General features: G+C 44.4%; 1 protein-coding gene across 3 annotated transcripts in view; it reads left to right on the forward strand.

The window, feature by feature from the left end:
• The first annotated feature begins 2,818 nt into the window (after window positions 1–2,818).
• LOC143172350 (phospholipid-transporting ATPase ID-like) overlaps window positions 2,819–19,783 on the forward strand; it is a 93,270-nt gene continuing 76,305 nt past the window's right edge. The window contains exon 1 of one of the 3 annotated variants that reach the window (XM_076361680.1): window positions 2,819–3,090. The gene's annotated coding sequence lies outside the window, so the exon portion shown is untranslated. Of the gene's footprint in view, window positions 3,091–15,691; window positions 15,946–16,179; window positions 16,438–19,783 lie in introns of those variants that run through there. The other 2 variants (XM_076361681.1, XM_076361679.1) reach the window with 2 other exon arrangements.

Consider the following 19,783-nt stretch of genomic DNA (forward strand, 5'->3'; position numbering starts at 1 on the left):
TAAGTCAGATAAGGGAACTGAGCCAATAAAAATACAAACAAATACACCTTCTTTTTTGCCAAATCAGCTCCCAGTCTGAGGATGGGGGCAAACAAAATAACCATCCTGTTTGCAGGAAGATTTGTACCTAACAGGTCTGAGCTGAGGTGTCCTTAACTCAAAGTGCCTATTTCTCTTCACACTCAACCAGTACATGTTCTTAGACATTCAGTTATGTATGGCTGATAACCTGTATGGTCTCTCTGGCCTGCATGGCTGGTCCTAGAAAATGAAGTAGGGCTGGTCGTTGTCCAAAATGTTGCGCGAAATCATGTGGCTGATGGACGCACCTCTGTTCTAGGGCCAGTCTTCAGTTAGAGTGGTTTGTCCTTCTGTTTGGATCTGCAGGAGGGCCAAACCCCAATATCTTCTGCTTCATCTGTCAGTGTCATGCTAAACTTTCTTATTCCAGAATGGTTGGGGTGTTTATCGCTGGTGGGATGAGTCTCCACGAGAAATCATGAGAGATCTGTCCATTGCCATGCCTCTTTCCCAGCACATTAGAGCTATAGGAGGAAGCCACAACATAGCAGGATATTTCTACAGCAGAAACTGGGGATGAAGAAACACGCTCAGCAGCTCTGTACAAACAGACTCTGAATTCACAGAGGATGAGGAAAATAGGTTATTGGTCCCACCCACAGTCTAGAAGCTGGAGACAAGTAGAAGATGGGAGAGATGGGAAATGCTCCCCAGTACGTTGTATTTTGTAAAGGGGACGACAACTTTTGAAAGAAGTCCTCTGGAAGAAATCTTCTGGGAAAGAGCTCAGGGACGTTAAGGGAAGAGCAAATCATGTATGCAGTTCTTGCAAAATGACTTTCAATTAGGCAGCTGCACGTCTTTCTTTTCCCCTTAAATATTGCATCATTCTTAAACAGTAGCTTTTAAACTCCAAACAAAGGGAGTTCTCATGCTATGCAAGCTTTAATCTCAAGCTGTACTCTTAGTTCCAAATTGTTAACCATTGTTAATTTGAAGTTATTTTTACTTTAGTGACCAAAACAGCAAAGACAGGAAAGAATTGTAATTTTGCATATCCTCCAAGACCAATCCCAAATGCTGTATAAAAGTCTTCCTACCAGCACTCTGACTCATAGCTATAGTGCTTGGGGCAAAATGCTAGCAGGAGAGGATGTCATATTACTATTGATATTAAACCTCAAACCTGCACTATATGTGGCACCTTTTTCTTTAAGAAGACATTCTTCTGTTTCAATAATAGTATGACCAACTAATACAAGAACTGGAGAGTGAACAGAAAAAAGCTTATTCTTTTTAACCCCCCAGAAAAGTGAGTATTCCCATTTAAAAAACCCCTGGTTTTACCAGGGCTTTGGGATAGCCTGTGCCTTTGTTACATGAGAGAGACTTAGCAATTCCCACGAGATTCTCAGCTCACTGAGATGTCACTGGTGTGTTTCCAAAGACCTTGTAGTCCCTGATGCATCCTACTTGAGGAAGTAAGTAAGTGAAGAATTATTATTCCCTTTTATGAATAAGGAAATAGAAGTACAGCAGCATTAACTGACTCACCCAGAATCTGTCACAGATGCGAGAAGGGATTTGAGTCTCATTTCAGGGTCATTCATTCTGCTATCCTTCCTTCTTTAGGTGTCCACATGACCCTATTAGCCATAACCATGGCCCATTTTCTACTGGCAGAACTTTAAATAACACGGTAAAGCTTTCACTGCCGTGTTTGCAATCCTATCGTCTGCAGCACCGAAAACCAAAGAATTGATTTAATTTGAAAAAGGCTGCAGAGAAGAGTGGTACTGACAGATCTCTCTTCATTAGCCGAGAACAAACAGCACAAAAAAACCCCAAACAGCCAAGATGGTTAAGGAGATGTGAATTACCTTTTAAAAAGCCTTCCACTTCAATAATTTAGCATATTGCAAGGAATGTAAAAAAAAAAATTTGTTTCTTTGAAAAAAATCCTTATTTATTTAAGCCTGACACTAATTCTGAATTTTTCAGACAGAAGATGTCGTCAAACCTAAAAATACGTGGCAAAAAGGCCTACAGCAGCAAATCAAAGCTTGTGAATTAGCACTGGAAGTTTGCTTTATCGAATCGGAGGAAAATCTGCAATGCTGGTGTGGCTTGATAAATGCCATTATTTAGATAATTTTTTTTTATCTTAAGTTTTCATATTACACCCTATCACAGTTGTACTTAGGTCATTTTTTTTTAGATTAGCTCTGTCTCTTCTCTACCTCAGAATTATCTCTGTAAACTTTTTTTTAGACTGAAGAGGGCATTGAAACAAATAACTTCAGTCAAAAACTGAACCTACATGGTTTTTCGCATAACCATGGCATCTAGAAACCTGAATCAGGATCGTGTTGTACTTGATGCCATCAACCCCCCAAATGATCGATTATCCCACAGAAGTTACATACATTTTGTACATCCTTATGGGAGGTAATGAAATGTCTGACCTTTGAGAAAGAACATATTTTGTGATTGAAATTCTCCATCTGAGTGCTGTCCAATAAAACAAATCTGTTGACTGCCGAAAGTTGAGCAAAATGTCTCGTTTGCAACTCTCGCTGCTGCTTTAGCTGTGGCAGCGTCCACCAGCAGGCTGCATTTCTCTTTTAGGGCTGCATTTCTCTTAGATGAGTTACAGAGTCCTGCCTATGGTATATAAACCTTTGTAATACCTGATGTCATACCCGAGTCCAACGATCAATTGCTTTTTATTTACTCAGTGCTACACGGTGCCATGTTCCACCCACAGCTTTGGGAACTTTGCCTTTTCTCTTGCAGTCCTTACGGAGTACACGAAGCACAGCGAGACATCCTGTAACTTCTGGATCGCGTTCAGCGTGTCCCCACACGGGTTTACCTCCAGATCCTGGAAAGCGTGGTGCTCCCTAGTGAGCTTCGCGGCCGGGCTGGGGAGAAGCCTGGCTTGCTCTGCTGAGAAACCATCTAGGGATTTTAAAAGAAGCTGCAGCTTTTTGTATGGTGCTGAAAATAATCCCTTCTGATTGTCTCGACAAACAGCTTCAGGTAGAACAGAAGACACAGAAGAGCCAGGTAGGACAATTTCTTCATTTCTCCTTCTAGAAGAAAAGTGTAAAAACTTGCATAGAAGCCCAGATTTTGGCTGTTTTTTCCTGTGTATTTTTTTCCTTTCACGTACCGGATTATTCTGCATCTGTAAATGTTGGTTCTTGACAATGGGTCTTGTGTCTAAGTTTTCTTTATGTAGTGCCAGCTTTCATGTGTCAGTGACACCCAAAGATAGAGTGAGTTGGGACCACTGCAGTGAGGCTTTAGCAGAGCTCTCCAAATTCGGTGGGAAAGCACACGTCCATTTTACTGGCTTTGGACCTAGGCCCCTCTTCTCTCTCTGTTTAAAACTTCTGAAGGGAGGGCCAGGCTTCTCCTTCTCTGTGTGCTTAAATCCAGAAGGTGCTCCGAGCTCTCCCTATCCTTGTTACAGGCAATCGCATTTTAATTTAACAGTAAAGGCATGAAACACGGGAATGTCTTGCCTCCATCATAAAAAGATTTGCATCATAACTGACTGTCTCTGGAGAAGATGTGCTCTAGCTCAAACTGGCAGGTGGGCCAATTAATGAGGCTGTTGTATACCAAGTTATAAATGGCCTCACTGCCTTTAAAACTGGAGGGTGCGGGACAATAACGGAGCGTTTGCACCGCTTGCTTAAGACCCTTATGTAGGTGTCACCGGCCATTAGGTTTCACCTGGATGTGCTTTCACTTAGCACGGTTATTTTTGTTTCATTGAACTAGTATGTGCCACACTGTGCAAAAAGGTGAGGCCAACTCATGGGTGCCTGAAGACTTTATGAACGTGGACAACTGATTAGATGGAACGTGTCCAAAATATCTTCTGTGCTACAGAGAAAAATAACCCCTTCCCTCCCAAATCCTTCCTTATCCGACATAGGAATTCTTCCATCGTTCCCTCGTGCTAGTTTGACTCTCAACCAGGAGTAAGGCTGGTATTGTAAGTAAGGCCGTGTATTGTGAGTAAGGCCATGTATTGAAGGAGGATTTTCACCTCAAAGCATTGCTCTTCTCTCTCTGCCCACGAAAACATGACTATTCAGGTATCCTGACTCAGGCAAAAGTCCCACAGGAGCCAGCAGGAGATTTGCTAAGTGAGGCCACGAGGGGAAGAAACCTTTTTGTTTTAGCTAAAGTTAATTTGCTGCACTAACATTGATGTATACCTCTGCAAATGATAAATTAGTTCAAAAACAGTATTGAAAAGAAAGGTTAAGGCCATATTATTGGTGATAGAGGCACTTTATCTCTTAGTGTTACTTGCCTGCAAACTATCAGAGCAAAATAATCCGCAGTTCACATTACAGAAGTAACTGTTTATTTCCTTTCAGGCAAATGGCTTATTTTTCTTACTGATAAAATCTCTCTGTGGATCTCTTATTTAGTCAACTGTGTGACTTCTGCACTTCAGCTTTGGTTCTAGTTGTTAGCTTATTCATGACCCACATATAGTTTAGCATCACTGAAAGTCACTATTCCAAGCTTAAGCAAAAAAATAACTGGAAGGAAGGGAACAGTACGTTAATTTGCTGATACCAAAGTAAATCTTACTGTTTGCTGGGAGTATGACTCTCTTCAAGTCAGCCTGGAAACCTGCTTCCAGTTTCACAGGGAATAGTCCATCACCATCGGACAAGACAGATCCCCAGGGCAAGACCAGCCAGTTGGTTGTCTGCGTTAGAGGGACTACTCTGCTCGCTGGTGACCCACCTTCCACGCACTCAGCATGGCAGGGTTTAGTCTGGATAGCCATCCAGTCCCTCACACTCATGGGTCCAGTCTGGGACCCATAAATGTTTGCCTGTGCTCAGCATTGGCCCCAGGAGGAGCAGGATTAGGTTCTTGCACGTGTGTAAACTGATATAGAGGTGATGATGAAAAGCCACCTGAGTCCCCAAGACTCATACAGCAGGAAAGCGCAAAAAGGTGAGTTCTGCTCTACTGTCTGTAGCTACTGTATATATGTAAATATATTTTTATATATATTTGAAACTGAATTTCCCATCTGAAAGGTTGAATTATGCGGTTTTAGCAGTGCTTCCAATGCCGTACTCCAAGCAGGAGCATTGAAAGGAGGAAACACAAGTAGATCACAGTCCATTAAAGACTTTGCTTTTCCAAGTATGGTGCAGTGACAGACAGCAGTGTGAGATGCTTAGACTGAGGGTTGGGCAATACTATGGTGGATGCAAGGTCAAAGGTGGGTGCATGCCTTGTAGACAGGGCCAATAACTCTGATCTGTAGATAAACAGGACTCCTTTTCCCTTTCCCGGACTCACTCCAAGGGGCTGTGCAGCTCCCTGCCCACCTCCATAGGTTATTCAGTGTTATTCTTTCATTCATTGCTTCCTTCCTACTCCATTGTTCATGTGATCCTGAGTTTACTGGGACTTGCAGCTACTGCAGGTTGCAATTTCAGTGGCCACCTGGATTACCTACTAGTTTAACATTAAGACCTTCACTTTCTTTCCCCTGCCCTTTGATAAGAGCTGTGGTGTGCAATTTATACCGTTGTTGTCGTCAGGACTGTTGCCAATCCTTTCCCCACCTGCCATTTCACTTCTTGGACAAACAAGATTTAGTTTACTTTTCCATCGTAAATCTACAGCTTTGGCTTTACGACAGTACAAAAGATATTGATACAGGTGTGAGGGGAGTGAGAACAATGGTTTTGCTTAATTTATGCTTGGTTGCAACAGAGTGCTGCCTTGCATCCCAATTAGGATTGCTCTCTCTGCTCTTCTCTTCTAGACCTGCCCACCCTTGGTGCGGTGTCCTTGTAGACTCTGGGGATGTGGTCTCTGCCTCAGAGTGTTTCTTTCCAAGGGCTCTGGCTCTGCTCCGGGGTGGGATGGCCAGAGCGGTAACTACCTCACGCGGCTCCTGAAGGCTGCTCCCCCATAACAAAGCCATCCAAACTGATGTGTATCTCCTCCCGAGTTGCTCTAACTTGTAGGAACTGTCATGCAAGCATAAACTGAAATTGATGCTGATTTATGTTTATTTGCGGGGCTGTAAACCGTGACTACTCTGATTAACATCCTCTTCAGCTGTATCTGCTGCAAGACCAACCAATGCCTCAGCTGCCTGTGTTAGACTTCCCAGGTACCTTACAGGAACCCCCAGGCTCCACTCATAGCAAATGTAGGCATCTACCGGTAAGCACATTAAACTGACTGTTTTCCAGTGCTTTTCATTACCATTATATCCATCAAGCAGTGAGTTTGTCTTTCAGTTTAGGTCTGACTCTAGGGCTGTTTCACTTCATCCTAGTAAGCTCCTAAATTTTCTTCTTTTCATATGTGAATCCTTTTGCTTCTGCTGCTTGGCCTTCACAGCTCCATAAGTGCCTTCCTTTTTCCTTGGAGTCTTCTCCTTCAAGTGCTGTCAAGTGCCTCCAGGGAGGCCCCTTCTTGTCTCGTTAACAAACAGAAGACTGGAAACAGAAACCAAAAATAGACAAACCTGACCAAAATTGTAGGACACTTGCAAGCTTCCAAGAAATAATTCATTCAAAAACTTTCCACCATACCAGGTATTGATTAATGAAGCGATACACGCTTTGGTCTATTTAAAGTTCATGCCTCACTGGTATGATTGCCTCATGTCACAAACATTTTTGGGAGTCTCAAGGTACAGACATGCTACCCACAACTTTACTACGTGCCAAAGAGGTTTCCCAGCTACAGCTGGTCACCAGACACTACTTGTGACTCTGGCTGCTTGTCAGAGATCATCATTCTCTGGATTGGCACCACAGTTTCCCTTCTGGTCAACCCTTGCTGCAAAGCTGTGCTGCAGGTGGGCTGGCCAGGCTAACATGTGCTTTCCTTTATTTGCTGTACTAACAAAATTTCTTCTCAGCCTTTTTCCTGGAGTAGTGTAAATATGCTTTTCCCAAATATGCTCCACAAACTCACTTGGGACACTGCCTTTGAGGAACCCCTTTGTGTCTTATGCTACTTTTTCTCCTATGGCCAAAATAGCAATCTGACTGTAGGAAAAAATTCATGTCCATGCCTTTCTGGGCAGACACAACCTGTTGAGCAGATGGCATCCAAAGAGACACTCAGACCTCTGTCTGAGCTGTTTACATCTCTCTACCACGCTCACCCCTCAAAGCTAATCCAATCTTGCTTTTTCTAAGAGGAATTATGACTTTCACTTACTGACACGAGGCATTTATTCTGTTCTGATTATGCCATCGTTGCAAAGGTCTTTAGGGATTACTTGTGTTTTCTACTACTTTGCGTCATTCCAGGGAACTTGACTGGATACCAAAGGTCCTTAGCAGACATTTCTTCTTCACCCAAGCCCTGCAAATATTAGCTCTCAAACTAGCCTACGCAGTTACATGGGCAGCTGTACACTTGGGGTACCAGTAGCCTAATGTGGAGCTGATAGGCAGAGCATTGCAGAGCCCTGCTTCTGAGATGTGCCACGTCTGGGATGAGGAGCGCTTTGTCACTTGCCAAGATTCAAGGTTGTAAGAAAGCTAACAACACAGATTTGGAAATAATGGAACATGGCATAAAAAAGAAGCTTAAATAACAAGACACACCCTGAAGATTATGCTTAAGAGTACAGTTTTTCATCAGCTGCACTAAGCCTCATGTAGCCTCTGCCTCTCTTTCTATTATTTTAAGTTGGGATGTCCTGTCATTATCTGAAGATTACCTATCTCCTTGAGGGGAAGAGGCACCGAAAAAAGGTTGAGCTTTTATTTCTGTGCCACACGAAGCCAGAGGGCCATAGGTTTTGGGGGTTTTTTACTTCCTTGTTAAGAAAACTCCTTTCTTTATTTCTCCTGACTAGGCATTTGGTGCCACACAGTACTGCTGAAACCTTACTTAATTCCCTTTCCTCTCTCAGAGTCTTTGATTAAATTTTTTGTTGTGTGCCTTCATTAGCACATTCCTAGCTTCAGGCTGTGTGTCATTGCCTTCTGGAGATACACCAGTAAAACCTTGATCACTCTATCAGAAACAGCAAACGCTGTCTTTTCTTACGGGGCCCACAACTAGTTTTACCCTGCAAGCAGCACATGAAAACCAAACACGGTATGACAAATTGTAACACTGGGAATAGGGTGTTTAATTTAAATACCTGCCTCCCTTTCTATATATCTCCTCGATTTTAAAAGGATCTTCTGTGATACTGCATCACACCCCAAGAGGTGAAATGGCAACAATTAACCTCAAATAAGAGCTATACCCCCAGCATCCTTGTGGCTGTGTGCACTGCAGTACCCTCGCCCCTGCATTTCTCACCGACTTAGCTGCTGCTGCCTTCTCCCCCTCCAGGTTCTCCTAAATTATTGTAGTGCTTTTGGGAGAATAACATGCCCTCCTTAAGTCTGCCATCAAGTCCTGAAGGCCCTGTGCACCCATCAGGTTACTCCTCTCTTTCATATGGCTGCAGAGGGATTTATGTGCGTAACTTCCATTTAATGGGAATTTATCGTTTAAACGCCCAACTGTCCATGTGCACGGAGATGAGAATAATACAGGTCTTTGTTCTCAACTGTGTAAGTGCAGAGGAACATGCATTTCTGTTAAACACCTGGAGAACAGATAAAGGAACAATCTAACATAAAATAAACTTGCTCTGAATAAAAGCAAAGGCTGACAGTGCCAGGACCTGGCATGCCTGTGCTGTGGCTGTGCTGGCGCAGCCGCTGTTATATACGGCTTATTTACTGCCAAGGTGATGTTGCAACTGAAGTGCAAACTGTTGGTAAAAATGTCATGCAGTTTCCTTGGGGAAATCTCCAGGGAAATCAATGGTTTAATGCCTATTTATGCCAGGTTGTATTAGTCCAGACATTTTAGATCTTTGGTTAATTAGCTAAAATTTGATGTTTCAGAGGGGAGCCAAATTCCCTCTTCTCGATACATTAGGCTCCCTGGGCCTTGTTTTATAAGACGGCTATTTTTTTTTTCCTGTCTCTGTCCTGACCATGCTCCTCTTCCACCAGGCAAAGGTTTCCTTATTATTCTCAGAGCTCACAGAACTTGAGTTATGACAGGTCAAGAAGTCACCCAGTCCCAGTCATCAGTGCTAGAATAATATACTCACACGTGCTCCTGTCCCCTTTTGGGACCATGCTCCTGCAGAGATTCTGGTGCTGCTGCTCATCCCTAAAGCAAACATCAGTCAGTCACCCCTGAGCTCCCCCTGACCTCTCTGAAGTGGGCCATCTTGTCACCATCTAGCCAGCAAAAGCTATAATAATATAATAAGGACCTAACGCAAAAAATACTACTATAAAATATACAAAAGATCATTGATACTAGCGAGAATTTCATGGAAAGCAGCAGGTTGCCTCCATATTTTTCCTGGCAGGATAGATGTGACTGTAAACTGGAAAAGAGACAGAACAGATATACATGCACATGGTGTATTTAATTTGGAATTATGGTTGAAGTGTTTATGAGCATAATGGATATGACATGATATTTAAAGGAATCCTCTCAGAATGCCACTGAGTTTTCATCTGAAGGATAATTGACTGTCAGAGCAATATATAATGCAAACCGTGAGGGGCTTAAAGAAATAAATCCCAGATCTCTTGGGTGATGCTGTAGGGAATGCAGAAGCAATCCGCTCCCTGCAGATGCAGGGATCGCCCATCCTCTCCACACATGCTTAGTGCAGAAGACTGTGGAAGTGGCAATGGGGGACAGGGCTGCACTGCCGCAGTATGAAACAGCCTGTCCAGTGTGGTGGACACTGCTCCTCAGCGTCCCCTGTGATTACCATCTGGAAAACTGAAGGGCAGGTCTGTTGCAGCCCTGTCCTCCTTGGCCTGCTGAGCTCTCCTAGCACATCTGTTAGGCACTGGTGCTTGCTCTCCCTTGGCAGTGGAGTTTACAGAGAGAGTACACGGGCTAAGCACAACCAGGGCTAGAGCTTCTCTGGGAGGCTGCAAGAGATTAAACATTGTTTAGCCATTATACGGCCCTTTGGGTGATGTTATACTGGGCCAAAAGTGCCATTTCTCCCGTGAGTGCAGCCCATTTTTCCCATATGCACAGCTCGTGGGAACACTCTGTAAAATGCTGAGGCTTTCTGTTGGCTCTGCATGGGTTGGATTTCCTCTGTGTGTTCAATCACGGGGTCCCACTGAGGGGTATCCTAATTCCTCAGTGGTATGAGCTGGGTTTTTTGATGTGTATCTGAGGAGCATGCATGTGACAGCGTTTGAAGTGTCACCAGATACAGCGTATGTGTTTGTGGCAGCTACCGCCTTGCAAATAACAGCAGGAGGTCTTGTGTAATATCCGTGTTACAAAGGGCGCTTTAGCCAGAGGCTCTAACAAGCTGGGCTGTTGCTTTGCCCTCAGCTATTGATTTTTCTATTCACGTAGGCATGATTAGCTTTTAACGAGCCCTCCCAAGCATCCCCCCTGAGATTCCACTTTGTTCACTGATGATGATTAGGAAATACGTGCTAAAAGCAGTGTGGACACATCTGGGGTTTGCTGCAGCGGCTGATTAATCCCTGTGCTTTCCCCATGCAGTCAGGCATGTGCAGTGTCATAGGCAAATGAAGAGACACAGATTTATAGTCCAAGAATGTAATCCTGAGACAGGTGGATCTCCATCAGCTCCCATTGATTTCTGTGTCCATCAAATCACCTAATTTCTCATGGGATTGCAGCTGTCCTGGTTTCGGCTGGGATACTTAATTTCCTTCCTGGTAGCTGGTACAGTGCTGTGGTTTGGATTTAGGATGAGAACAAAGTTGATAACACACCGATGTTTTAGTTGTCACTAAGCAGTGCTTACACCAGTCAAGGACTTTTCAGCTTCTCATGCCCCGCCAGCGAGAAGCTGGGAGGGGGCACAGCCAGGACAGCTGACCCAAACTGGCCAAAGGGATATTCCACACCATACAACATCACGCTCAGTATATAAACCGGGGGGAGTTGGCCAGGGGGCTGTCACCACTGCTCAGGAACTGGCTGGGCAGTGGGGGGTGAGCAGTTCCATTGTGCATCACTTGTTTTGTATATTTTATTATTGCTATTATTATTATTATTATTATTATTATTATTATTATTATTATTTTCCCTTCCTTTTCTGTCCTATTAAACTGTCTTTATCTCAACCCACGAATTTTCCTTTTTTTTTTTTCTCTCCGATTGTCTCCCCCATCCCACTGCGGGGGGGTGAGTGAATGGCTGTGTGGTGTTTAGCTGCCTGCCGGGTTAAACCACAACAACAGCAAACATTTCAGGTACCCAGGAGACTTCCCCCCTTGCAACAGCCCCTTCCCTACCAGAGCAATGAAATTTTTGGTCAGAAGGGAGTTCGTAAACACAAGATCCCGAATCTGGTGGGAACTGGACCTCAGAGACGAGATGATCGTGGGCCTCATTCCCCGCAGAATTGAGCTCAGCTTTATCTCCCCTTCAGTGTAATCTGAGCAGCTGAACCCAGATGAAAGCTCTTTGACCAAAAGGTTTTCGGCTCTGCTCCGTCTCCTATGGGCTGCAAAGGGGATGATTGAGAGAGACTATTTTAATTTCTGTTTTAAAACATCAGGAGGTGTTGGTGCCAGGAAGATGAGATCAATAGTCACCAGAGCAAGTGCTGCTTTCTTTTTAAAGGCAAGAGTCTGCGCCTTTGTGGATTTCTTGCCATTTTCCCCAGCTGATCATTGTTTGTTAAGGAGTTGTTTTGTCTGGAGTACTGGGCAAGGGGCTCTGACGGAGACAGGGAATTTCTAGTCATGCATCCTTCCTTCCCTGCTGCAGGTAAGTGGCACACCACCGAATCCTGATCAGTATGAGTCACGTTATTCTGCACACACCCACTGAAACTATTTTCTGACCATTTCCATTTGGCATGTACCTTACAGCACTGTGTCGGCTCCCAGGTGCTGGAGTAACCGGTGAGGTATGGGAATATTTCTGCATGAACCTGCAGTGCTGAAGCTGCACACTTCAGTTCAGATCATGCCCAGGCAGATGGATGCACATGGGTAGGAATCCAGGGCATCCCTTCAAATTGAGTTACTTTGGATTTCTACCAGTATATTAGTTCCTTGGAGGAGCAGTTAAATGAATTTGGCTGAGTTGCTCCCAACAGGCAAGGACAGCCCTAGAGCAACTGGTCACTTCGTGACGTTGCTTCCTGTGTCCATTTCATTTTCCTCCCACAGTCTGGTCATGATAACAGGAACATGTAGGATTTCTTTTTCCCTTCCTCTGCAGTGTCGTGGTGTGCTTTCTGCTGCCAGTTGGACAGTTTCACCTGCCACATCCTCCACAGGGATCAAGGACACTGCCAGTACACTTCATCTTTCCTCACCTGTGATACAGTATATTTTGGGACCTTTGGTCTTCCGTTATTCACTTTATGATTGTGCTGGTGTTTCCTGGACTATGGCAATTTGCAAATTGGATGTTCCTCCTACACTATATTTTTTAAACAGCTCTCTGATATTCAAGGGGTGGGCATCAATGTCACAATTTGTTCCTTTCAGTCCTGTATTTCTTATGCATCCTACACTGACTTTCGACAGCAAGAGGATGCAGAAAGTCTCTCATAGCAAGGGCAGTTGGGACAAGATGCCCATCTGACCCCTTGTAGCCATTGCAGGTGCTCATAGCAACAGATGTGTCAGTCGTCCCCAAAGTGAGGTATGCTCCTTATCCTTCCCCTACACAAGGAGTTCCTCACTGGCCAGGACTAGTCAGGAAAGGGGAGAAAAGTTGGGATGAGGAAAGCATAGGCTGAGGGAGGAGATTCGGTCGTCTAAGGCTGACCCTTGGTGGTTTGTGAGGAAACCCTTCAGCACCATGTAGAAAGGCTTTCTGGAGTTGTGACTCCCATGGTGAGTATGAGCAATGAGCTTGCCTTGTTTTGGGAGCTGGAGATGATGTCGTTTGGGTGGAAATGATCCCTGGACATTGCACCGGTTCTGGGTGTGGGGGGAGCCCAGCTTGGTTCAGTCAGCCACAGCTGCTTCTCTGCAGTGAGAGGTACCAGCTGTGGTGGAGCAGATCGAACTTCAAACCTTGCAGTTCACGAGTTGCAGACTGGAGTTGCAAGACAGTAAGGGAAAGCAAAGATCATCAGTGCTCCTTTTGAACCATCTAGGATGTTTGGGAAAGCATCTAAAGTTGACAGTAATTTTAAAAATAGCATTGACTCCACAAGGACTGGAGTTTAGTTTAAGTCTACACTGTGGGATGCTCTATACTGTGGGATGCTCCAGGGTGTGCTTCTCTCCTGTTTCTCCCCTATCCTCTAGTTATCCTCTCCAGTTGCTCAGGGGCATGTTAAGCCATTCAAAGCCTTACTAGGTCACCAGGCATGTTTGGGTCTTGTGTGCTCCAGAGAGGGTCCTCTGCTCTCTCAGCTTTGCTGTTTGGAGGAAGAGCGAATGTGGTCCGGAGGGTGGGCTGAGGGCATCCCTTGAACATCAGTGTCAGTAAGTCTTCAGTTTTGCTTCTGATTGTAGTTGAAAGCCAGCACAGGCTGAACGACTGGAAGTCATTCTCCCAGATACAGTCCTAGGATAAGGTCTTAATGGCACGAATTTAAATCCATCCCACTCTAAGCTAGCCCTCTGTGACTAGTGGGCAGTTGGGAAAGTGGAGGATTCAGAGGTGAAGCACCATGGTTTGGAGGTAGCTGCCTGGCCAACAAAACAGCTCATTTACTGGAAAGGCAACAGACTAAACTTCTTCCCACAACTATGGGTCACAGCAAACTCACTGCTGCCTTGCTGCAGCCAGTCACCTAAACCTCTGCCCAAACCATGCTGGCTGCAGTGGGAGCTCAAACACCCAGCATACACGTACACCCTTTATGAAGGCACTGAAATTTAGGCAACTGACGTTGCAGGCTGCAGCCCTCCCCGATGTGTTCAGCAGTTTGCAAAGGAGGATGCAAATGGTGTGAGTATTGGGAAGATGCTACCCAGGGACCAAAGTGTAAGACAAGGACAAGAGACCTCAGAGCTGAGTTCATAACACTGAGTAACTCCTGCTCTTCTGAGTGCTTCCACATGTGCTGAACTTCCCTACGTGAGCAGGTTCACTGAAGTCCGTGGGGAAAGCATAGCTGAGGAAAAAGTCATTGCCAATGAGGTAGATTTCAGTGCCAAGAAAAATCATTAACAAAACAGCCTACCCAATTTTTAGTTATTTTAAAGTCTAAACAAGCCCCAAGGCCAGCTGATTTTATGGTTGGGTTCACTCTCATGTCAAAGGAAGGAGATGAACCTAACTCTAGGAAGGAAGAAATGACTGTGGCCGAGGTCAAAGTGGTAACAAGCAAGTATAAAGACAGCAGCAAAGAAAGTGGGAGTAGCGTGGAATGAATCATCATTAGCTAACATATTAAAATGGTGGGAGGGAAAAAGCAGAAGAAAGTTCTAAGAAGAAGGAAAACTCCAGAATGAAGCAAGAACAAGGGGTTCTCCAAATATGCTGAAGGACTGAAATTAATCCAGATCCTTGTACTTTTAGTTGCAGAAAAAAAACGTGATACCTGTGTGTGTTGCTGTTGAGATGGGGTGTGGGTGGTGGGAACATGAGAAATGGCTAGTGCAGGGGAAATTCCTTCTCAAGTTAGATGCTTTTCAGTTCAAAATCATCTGAAAATGACCTGGGTCTTGAGGAGATTAGTGCTACATGTCATGTCCCATGTTGCCTGTTTGTATGGGTTCTTTGTGTTGGAATTAGGAATCCAGTTCAATGAATGTTGTCTCAGATAGGTGTAACTTGGAAGAATAAATAACCCTGGAGTCATCGCAAAGGGGCATAGGCTCTCGTCTTGCTTATGGTGCTACAGGGTCCCCTTCACGGCCACCCTGCACTTCAACCTTCGTGACCACTGGAGTACTACCATTGCAGCATCCAGGGTCCTCCATAGCTTTTCTCTTGAGAGGACTTCAGAAAATTTCACCTTCTAGAAAATACTCTTTGGCAAAGCCTTGTGTCTCATGTTACTATAATTAATCAGCTGATTAATGCATGCAAGTGTTTGTGGGGAGGTTTGAAATTAATTCTAACAGTGTTCACATAAATCCAGTGGGAAAACACAGAAGATGAAGGAAAAAACAGAGATAAATACATATAGAAATCTTTTATGTTAAACTTTCTCTTGCTGTCTGCAATAAATGGGCACGTTCCTGGCAGGCATTACTGTCAACACAACTTAGGGAAATAATATGGTGATCTTAGAATAATTGCAATTCACAGGTATAGGGACGCAGAAGGTGGATTAAAGTTGTAGTTGGCCCAGTTTTAGTCTTGTAGTGTACCTGGAAGGTAAAATGCCAGGGGACTGGCATATAGGAGGGCACTGTATTGTGAAAGGTCCCAGAATTTGGGAAAAAAAGCGACTGTGTGGTTCGTTGAAGGTGGCAGAAAGAGTGGGAAGGTCGTGAGGCTCACGAGAGTGCTGAGGGTTTTTGGTGAGGAGGGTGCCCTTGACAGCGATGAGGCCAGGCGGGTGTCCGAGAGACCAAGGGGAGGTCATGCTCTCAGGGATGAGCAAGCCCTGATGTTTTGGTGCCGAAGCGATCCTCCGGCTGGCTGGAGGAAGCTCTGTGGTTGAGTTATGCAATTGTGCTCTATGAGGTTTTTCTCTGCAGAGTTTTTGCTACTCACAACTGTTGGAAAGTGGATGAGGTGGAGCCTTGGGATCAGCTTGTAGGACAGTGTCTCTGCGTTTAAGGAGTCCTGACGGACTTCAGCATTACGGATGCAGAGAGAGGGGCTGCTGCTGAGGAATGGATCTCTTACCAAGTTCATCCTTTTTTAAAGCAATTTGATATGTTGGACTCTTTTACTCCCTTGGTTTCCTTTTGAAAGCTTCCGCGTCGGCCGGAGGTAGGTAAGGCGAGCAGCAGTTGCCTCTGGAATTAATTGGGGTGCCCCAACCCTAGGTGCTCTGCTTTTCTGCTTTACACTTTCGCAGCTTGTTGTGCTGAAGCATTTTATTTTTAAAGGAGCTACTACACTCTCCCTATCTACAGGAAACAGAATTAAAAAAAAAAAAAAAAAAAGAAGAATTTGGCCAGGAGCCAAGGCCAGTGACTGAAGTAAGACGTAGGGAACTTGGAGTAAGTTTAGTTACCGGGACATTGCATGGCAGAGCGGGTCTGCGGTGGATCTTAAGGGGCTTGGAGACAAGCACGCGATGCCCGTTTCACAGCGCAAAGAAGCTGTGCTTTTTAGATAAATGTCCTGGCGCTGCGACTATGAGCGACTCTGTTGGTCTTGGGAGGGGATAAACCCGCGTGTAAATGAGAAGAGAGGAGTGTACCGGAGTGCTATGGACGGCAGCAACTTTGTTGCTGTGACTTTTACAAGCCGTCAAGGGTAAGATTTAACGCTTCCCTTCCGCTTGTTTGTTTGCTGTGTCAGTTTTGGGGGGCAGGAAACTTGCCATTTTTTCAGACCCGAGAGCTTTGCGAAGCTTAATCAAAGTGCTTGGGGTTGAGCTTTTTCTGCGGGCGAGCCGATAGACTTCTGGGTGGAGTGAGCTGAGCTGTGCATGATTTCAAGCAGCAGCAGCCGCCCGGGGAAGCTGCTATTGTTTGCATTGTTTCGGGGGGAGCAGACGGCATTTCTGTTTGGGAACTCGCTCTGCCACAGCTGTTGATCGGTAACTTGAGCATTGCAGCTAACTTACCCAAAGGAGCTGAATGCAAATTTTTGACTGCCATTCTGGTGTCAGTTTAAAGACTGTTTTAATGAAGACAGATGGAGGATATTGGATCATTACTTTAAAACGTGGCAGATAACAGACTGAGTCTGTTGCCCAGCAATTACAGCTAATTGCATTGGCACGTTTGAGTGTAGGGGGTAGGAGCACAGAATTTCAGGAGTTTCTGTATGTGTAGCTTGGAACAGCACCAAAAAATAGCTGGAGGGCTGGCTCACCTCATCCAGGATACCTCTTCAGGTATTTAAAAAGCTGGGGAGGTTTCAGGGATACTTTCGAAGTCTTTGCACTGAGCTAGTAGATTTAAATCAGAGTCACGGCTCCTTTTGTAAACCCTGATGCCAAGAGTGACCATTTATAGCTTCTTAAACTTGTTCCAGGTTGAATTCAGGCAAATCTGATTCCAGCCCCGAAAGAGTGTTATTCTGGGATTAAAAAACCACGTTTTGGTTGTCTGTCCTGTAGCTCGCTTTCTGTGTTTCCCACTTGCAAAGCAGGGAGTGCTACAACACATGCTACTCCCTGTTTTGCTCTTGAGGTGTTCAAACACAAGAGGATGTAAGGAGGGGTGGAGAAATACAAATGCTAATGTATTTCAGTGTTAAAAGATGATTAGTACTAATTATTTCTAATGGCTGAAATTTTTGTGTTTGCTTTCGATAGGGGAAAGCAAATGCATCATACTCTTTGGAACCAAAATTTGAACAATTTGACTGAAACAGTTAATACACCAGAAGTTTAAAGGGGTCCCTTTGCAAACGTGCCTTTGAGTGGCACACTGCAAGGTCAGTCCATGCCAGGTGTGCCAGGCCTTTACATTGCTCTTGCCAGGGCATTAGCAAACACTGCACCAACTGTGATGTCCTCCTCTGCGATCCCTGGGAGTGAACATGACTCTCCTGATTTAGCCCCTGACATTGTGCACCCCCTTAGCAGGCATGCAACTAAGGCATGGAGAAAACAGGGAGTTTGGGGACCTAATGTATTTTAAACCTTTAATATTTTCCCAGTTGTGCCTCCAAATCTAGTTTAAAGTGATACACGTTCAAAATCTGGGGACTTAGATTTGGTTCATCTCATCATATTTAACGGCATTACTCCACCAAGAGCACTAGGCAGCACAGGCAGTCTTGAACCTTGTCTGTCACAATGCCCAGTGCTTGGGATCTGCTTTCTCATATGCTGAGCTATTGGTTCGATATTTAGTACTTTAGCATGAAAAAAAAGAGTTCTAAGACCTGTGGGTATTTGTGATTGTTACATCAGCTGAATGTAGATTAAAAAAAATTACCTTATAAATCTTGGTGAGTGAAGGCATGGCATGCTTTCTGAATGTTTACCTGGACGGGACTATTTAAGCTTTTTAGGGTGTATACATACCACACTATGTTTGGTGGCCAAACTGACTGGAGAAATCTTGTTCTCCTGCTCAATTCCCCTGGACTCTGCATGCTTGTTTCTAGTATTATAGCACAATTCACTGCCCCTCAGATCTCCTAAAACCACTGCTTGGGCAGGAATTTCGGTCTGTACCAAACTACACCCCATGATCTGGATTAAAATAACCATTCCAAAAATGATTGTATTTACCATGGATCATTTCACGAAGTCTGGGAACAAGGTGATGGGAGCAGAAGCACCAAGTATTTTCTATTCCATATTTATCATTGAATCTGATGGATCCTGTAGCTAAGTCCAAAGAAACGGGGCCAAGAAATTAGCCATGTTTTCCATCTGCAACATCTGCTCTCCATTCACCCGAGTTGTGCCATGTCTTTTCTCATTTTGCTACTCATCACTGCGGTGGTGGGAAGTGCTTCCTTCCACCTCCAGTTTGCAGTACAGCCCTTAGCGAGCCGTGGTTTTGGATTTGGCTGTAGCCTTTGCAAATTCCACGTTCCGTAGATCATTGCAACCTGCCCCTCACGCGGGAGGAGCTTTCCAGTTGTGTTCTCAAGCCAAAGCTGTCTCTTGTCTTTCTTAAATAAGGCTGAGCTTGGTTTGTGAGAAAGCATCCCTTCCCTATTCCAGACCCGTCAAAGTAGGTCCTCGCTGTGGATATTGAAGTGCTCAGAGCCCATGATTAAACTGTCAGTAGCCATAAAGCAGGTGGATTTTCTTTGCAGAAGTGTAAGCTGTAGCTAGATAGTTTGTAGAGCACTGTGGATACAAAAGCCTTCTACAGTGAGAAGGGGTAATTTATTCGTAGCTTATACACCCAAATCCCCATAAATGAGGAACTGGGAATTTGATCTTTAAGTAATTTTTGCTATAGGCTCTGGAAACATGGGGAAGTAACACATGTCCTGTTAAGCAGAGGAGCTGGAGCTGCGTGATTACTCAAGTACTGTGAGCCACGGTTCATTACTGAACAGCGCAGGGTACCTGGAGTAAACAGAAATGAAAAAAAAAAAAAAAACCCAAAATAATTGAGTGGAAAATGGAGGAGCAAAAAAAAAGTCCAGAAGGGCTGACACAGGCTGTGGAAGGCAACTTGAGGAGATTCAAGCAGTGCTTCACTTTGCATCTGAAAATAGCTGGTGCCAGGGAAAATGAAGGCAAACAGGAAATTGCCTTTATTCTGACTATAGAAAGTTTCCATGTGTTTTATGGGTTTTCAATTAATTCAGGAATAGGAGGCTGTGAAATTGTCTTACCAAAATTTGAGAAGTACTTCATGCCACATGAAAATGAAACATGAGAGAGAGCATTTTTTCCAGAAAGCGCAAAGGGAAATTAAAACCATAGCAGTGTATGTGAGTGATATGAGGCTGAAGACCCATAATTGCAATTTTGGAAGGGAAACTGAATCTCAGATTTAAAAAATTGAGTGATATGTAAAGAAAACTGAGCAAGGACGTGAATTTTGATTACAAGTGGAATCTGGGAAAAAAAAATACCGAGGGTGATTGTTGATGGATAGAAGTGCAGAGGTGTTGGACCCTGCAGGTAGGATCTAGAGTCCAAAATACCCCAAGAAAAAGACCTGGGACTGAAAGG

This window comes from Aptenodytes patagonicus, chromosome Z (assembly GCF_965638725.1).
Source record: "Aptenodytes patagonicus chromosome Z, bAptPat1.pri.cur, whole genome shotgun sequence".
Lineage (NCBI taxonomy): Eukaryota > Metazoa > Chordata > Aves > Sphenisciformes > Spheniscidae > Aptenodytes > Aptenodytes patagonicus.